Source organism: Balaenoptera musculus, chromosome 7, assembly GCF_009873245.2.
Source record: "Balaenoptera musculus isolate JJ_BM4_2016_0621 chromosome 7, mBalMus1.pri.v3, whole genome shotgun sequence".
Taxonomy (NCBI): domain Eukaryota; kingdom Metazoa; phylum Chordata; class Mammalia; order Artiodactyla; family Balaenopteridae; genus Balaenoptera; species Balaenoptera musculus.
Genome location: NC_045791.1, coordinates 97,885,606 through 97,891,605, shown reverse-complemented (window position 1 = coordinate 97,891,605; position 6,000 = coordinate 97,885,606).

The window sequence follows — 6,000 nt, the reverse complement described above, 5'->3', positions numbered from 1 at the left end:
TAAAGGAGCAGCTGATTCGGTGGTTCTGGCTCACTCAGGCCGCGGGGAGGGAGGGGTCCGGATGCGGGGCGAGCCTGCGGCGGCAGAGGCCAACGTGACGTTGCACCAGTCTGAACTGCGCCGTGTGTTCTCCCGGGGAAGTTGTCCCCGGATCACGGGACCCTGGCCGTGGCGGGCTGCACAGGCTCCCGGGAGGGGCGGTGTGGAGAGTGACCTGTGCTCGCACACAGGCTTCTTGGTGGCGGCAGCAGCAGCCTTAGCGTCTCATGCCCGTCTCTGGGGTCCGCGCTGATAACCGCGGCTCGCGCCCGTCTCTGGAGCTCGTTGAGGCGGCGCTCTGAATCCCCTCTCCTTGCGCACCGTGAAACAAAGAGGCAAGAAAAAGTCTCTTGCCTGTTTGGCAGCTGCAGACTTTTTCCCGGACTCCCTCCCGGCTCGCCGTTGCGCACTAACCCCTTCAGGCTGTGTTCACGCCGCCAACCCCAGTCCTCTCCCTGCGATCCGACCGAAGCCCGAGCCTCAGCTCCCAGCCCCGCCCGCCCCGGCGGGGGAGCAGACAAGCCTCTCGGGCTGGTGAGTGCTGCTCGGCGCCGCGCCTCCGTGTGGGAATCTCTCCGCTTTGCCCTCCGCACCCCTGTGGCTGCGCTCTCCTCCGTGGCTCCGAAGCTCCCCCCTCCGCCACCCGCAGTCTCCGCCTGTGAAGGGGCTCCTAGTGTGTGGAAACCTTTCCTCCTTCACAGCTCCCTCCCACTGGTGCAGGTCCCGTCCCTACTCTTTTGTCTCTGTTTTTTTTTTTTTCTTTTGCCCTACCCAGGTACGTGGGGAGTTTGTTGCCTTTTGGGAGGTCTGAGGTCTTCTGCCAGCATTCAGTACGTGTTCTGTAGGAGTTGTTCCACATGTAGATGTATTTCGGATGTATTTGTGGGGAGGAATGTGATCTACACGTCTTACTCCTCTGCCATCTTGAAGGTCTACCCACTTGTTTTAATTTTTAGATTCCACATATAAGTGATATACAGTCTTTGTCTGACTTAGCATAATACCTTCCAAGTTCATCTGTGTTGTTGCAAATGGCAAAATTTCATTGTTTTAATGGCTGAGTAGTATTCCATTGTGTGTGTGTGTGTGTGTGTGTGTGTGTATCTCACATCTTCTTTATCCATTCATCTGTTGATGGACCAGGCTGCCACTATCTGCTGCTCTAGTGTGAGATGTCATCAAACACAGCATTGTATTTTCAGGATCTATGTAAGAAGAATTTCAGATCTGACAACATCTCTTTCTCAACTGTTGCCTAACCCACAAGCATTACAGGGAAGTGGCCTAATCATTTCAGAAATTCTCTCTGTTATGTTACATGTTTTACAGACAAAAGCAAACATGATCCCACAGATCTACACAACCTATGTGGTGATGAAAGAGTGAGGTTGTCTACCAACGTTTTATTAGGCAAGGAGAAGAACCATACACGATTGGTTTTTCCTCGCAATAGAAAAGATCCTGCTGATTACAGTTCTGTAAAATACAAAAGGTACAATGACAAAAATTATCTTACCACCCAAAGATAACCACTTAACACTTTGGTGTATACCATACTAGCCGTTTTACTTTTTTTCACACTCACATACATACATGCATTTAAAAAATCACTTTAAGTATATTGTTTAGTAACTCATTTTCATGTAATATGTTGTAGATGTTTTTTCATGTTAAAAAATGTAGTATCATTTTTAATGTTTGCATGGTATTCTATTGTATGGAGGTATCAGAATTTATTTAATCAAGTCCCACATTGTTGGACATTTAGGTTGTTTCCAAATTTTCTGTATTACAAACAGAAGAATACTTCCTTGATTACTTCCTTAGAATAATCCCAAGAGTGGAATTTCAGGATCAAAGAGTATACATATCTAAAAGTTTGATTCTTTTTTTTTTTTTTTTTTTTTTTACTAATTTATTTATTTTGGCTGTGTTGGGTCTTTGTTTCTGTGCGAGGGCTTTCTCTAGTTGCGGCAAGTGGGGGCCACTCTTCATCGCGGTGTGCGGGCCTCTCACTATTGCGGCCTCTCTTGTTGCGGAGCACAGGCTCCAGATGCGCAGGCTCAGTAAAAGTTTGATTCTTATTGTCAAGCTACTGTTTATATTCCTGACAGGTGTGCCTAAGAGTGGCAGCTTTCTAAATCTTTGTCAGCACGAGGGCGGATCATTAATTTCTTTAATCTTTGCCCGTCTCCTTGGAGAAAATATCCCTGCTTTCACTGTTGTTTTAATTTGCATTTATCCTCCCCTCCTCACTTTTTGGTTTTTTTTTTTTTTTTTTGGAATATTGGTCTATTTTTACAATAGAACTCTATGTTTTTTAAATTAATTAATTAATTTATTATTTTTGGCTATGTTGGGTTTTCGTTTCTGTGCGACGGCTTTCTCTAGTTGCGGCGAGCGGGGGCCACTCTTCATCGCAGTGCACAGGCCTCTCACTATTGTGGCCTCTCTTGTTGCGGAGCACAGGCTCCAGACACGCAGGCTCAGTAGTTGTGGCTCACGGGCCCAGTTGCTCTGCGGCATGTGGGATCTTCCCAGACCAGGGCTCGAACCCGTGTCCCCTGGATTGGCAGGCAGATTCTCAACCACTGTGCCACCAGGGAAGCCCTCACTTTTTGTTTTTTGTTTCTATTGGTTGAATTGTTTGTTACTATTCTTTGCCCATTTTTTTCTATTGAAGTATCTATTTTAAAAAAGAAAATATATATAATATATAATCATATATTATTAATTATATAAATATATGATATTCCTATCATTAAAAGAGAACTTCAAATATTTATCTAGGGTCTGCTCTGTGCCAGTCACTGTTTAAGGCTCTTGGCATATATTAGTACACAAAAGTCTCTGCTCTATGAAATTTATGTTTTATCAGGGAGAGACATTTATATCTAATAACCATAATGAATAGTATAGTCAGGGATAGGTCTTTCTGAGAAGACTTGTTGGAGCTGAGCAAGCTGGCCCTGCAGGAGTCTGGGGGCAAAAACATTGTAACAGAGGAAACTGCTGGTTCTAAGGTGGACCACTGCCTGACATGTTCAAAAACTTGCATGGAGGCTGCGGATCTTGGATAGAAAAATTCCTAAATTAACCCATAAATTACATTTGATTCCTAGTAAAACATCAAAAGAATGTTTTTCAGAACTTGACAGAATTCAAAGCTCATGTAGAAAAAGTAACATGAGAGAATAGTCAGGAAATGTTTGAAAAAAAAGCATTGAACACTTTCAAATATTAAAATGTATTATAAAGCTATAATAATTAAAATAGTTTTGTACTAGCAATGGAATAGATAGTTCAGCAATATACCCAAATATACATGGAAATTTAATATGTGCTAAAGAAGGTATTTCAAATCTCTGGGGAAAAAGAAGTTTATTTTATAAATTTTGTTGGGCTCACTGGAGAGCTGTTTGAAAACAAAATAAAGCTGGTTAATTCACTGTCTCTCAAAACCAAAACAAATTTCAGAATGATCTGAGATTTAAATGGAGAGAAAAAAAAAAAGAATCCATTCAAGTCCTCTAAGAAGTATATGTGATTTAAAAAAAAAATAACTTGGCGCGGTGAAAGACCTATTAAAACATAACATAAAACCCAGAATCTATAAAGAAAAAGAATCATAAATTAGACTCTAATTTAAATAAAACTCTTAAAAATGCCCCTTCTGAAAAAAAAAACTTAAAACAAAATCAAATGTGAAGTATTCCGATTGTGTTTCTACTCAGCTACAGGCCACCAAGCGTTTGTCTCCCTCACCCCGCAAAAAGAGGGCCACATTCATCTCTTGTTTCTCAACTTCATCTTAACTTCCTTAAAGGTATACTAGATAAAGCAGAACACTACCAATATTTTTGAAACTCTCTGGGTATCTCAACTCCCTAGGCTTCGTCCCTTCCATCCCACTCAGAACTGACTAGTCTCAGATTTTGTGTTTCTCATTCCTTTTCCTTTAGTTTCACCATCTATTTATGTATGCCTAAATAATATACTCTTTAGGTTATCCTGTTTTTCATTTTTATATAAATCGCACCATACTGTATATATGCTTTTGTGGTTTATTTATTTTTTTGTCCAAGTTTATACATGCAGCTGTAGTTCATTCATTCTCATAGCTGTATGGTGCTTCACTGTATGAATTTATAATTGTTTACCTGTTTTAGTATTGATAGACATTGGGATGTTTCCACTTTTTTGTTATAATGAACAATGTAACGGAACATTCTTATTTGGTCTTCCAGTGCACATGGGTAAGAGTTTCTCTGGGGAATATTCCTGGGTTCCTAATTGCTGGGTAGTAGGGTACACACATGCTCTGCCTTTCTAGGTAGGTAAGGCCATAATTTTCCAAATTGGTTGTATCAATTTATACTCCCACGTTCTTGCCAACATCTGGTTTTGTCAGACTTTCACATTTTTACCAATCTGGTGGGTATAAAAATGTATTTCATTATAATTTTAATTTTCATCTTCCTAATTTCTAATGTGTGGAGAGCTTTTTTCATGTTTATTGGCCAGCCCGTCTTTCGGTTTTAGGAAATGCTGCCATCTCATTCCTGCTCTCAGGCTGGCTCTAAAATTAGACAAGAGAAGCACATATCTACACTTTGTGATACACTATTTCAACATTTTCCAAATATCTTCCTTATCTGTCAGCCAATGCCATTTGTGATGAGTACTTGTGGCCTAGTTTTACCTTTTCCATTAGATTATCCTAACAGTTTAGCTAGTCATAGAGAAGGCACAGGGTACCTGTGCATGTGCAAGGATAAAAAGCAGGATGGGTGAGTTGTGGCATGTGGGAGATGGGAACAGAATGCCTCTGGGTAGTCTGAGAATAGCAAGAAACTGACTAGGAAGATTACAATAATGACAATGCCCAATTTCCAGGACTTAAGACACAAGAACTATGATTGTCATTTATGAGTATTATTTCTAATCCTTACAATAATTCTCTAAGATGTACATTATTATCATCTCTACTTTACAGGTAAGGAAACTGAGGTTAAAGGCCACAGAACATATTGGGGTGCCCAAAGGAGAGAAGGTCAGCATGCAATAATTCAGGAAGTCCATTATTCATTGATTCATTTTTCACTGAGTACCAGTCTGAGAGCAGAGAATTTTATTTGGCATTGGAGATATTTGCCATTGATGTGGCCTCTGCCAATCTATTATGTTGCACACTGGGGAGGGATTGCCTGAAGCCATAGACGGAAGCTAATATAGTAAAAAACTGCTTGAATGGCAGTCAGAGAGACCTAAATCCCTCCCAGCTTATGTCCCCTCACCTGAATGGCCTTGGGGCCCTTACTGTACAGTATAGAGAGGATAAGGGCAACGCTCCCTCGTGGAACTGTGTCAGCTCTGCCTTCTGAGTTGGGTGACTCAGAGTGGGCCTCAGTTTTACCATTTGTAAAATGAGAATAATGGTAGCACCTACCCTGGTGTATTAGTTCCCCATGGCTGCTGTAACATTTCCACAAACTTGGTGGCTTAAAACAAAGAAATTTATTCTCTCACAGCTCCGGGGGTCAGAAGTCCAAAATCAGTTTCATTGAGCTCAAGTCAATGTGTCCAGAGACACTACAGGGCTGCTCCAGAAGGCTAGGAGAGGATCCTTCCTTGCCTCTGCAGTTTCTGGTGGTTGCTGGCATTCCTTGGTTTGTGGCTGCATTACTTCAATCTCCGCTCCAGTGGTTACACTGCCTCCCCTCTTCTGTTTTTCTCAAATCTCCCTCTAACTTCCTCTTATAAAGATACATGTGATTGCATTTAGGGCCCCCCCCCTTTTTTTTCTTTGAATTGGTAGTTTTATTTTATTTTTAATTTTTTTAATTTTTGAGTTTTATTTATTTTTTATTTTTTTGAATTTTTGAATTTTATTTTTTTTATACAGCAGGTTCTTATTAGTTATCCATTTTATACATATTAGTGGCCCATTTTGATAATCCA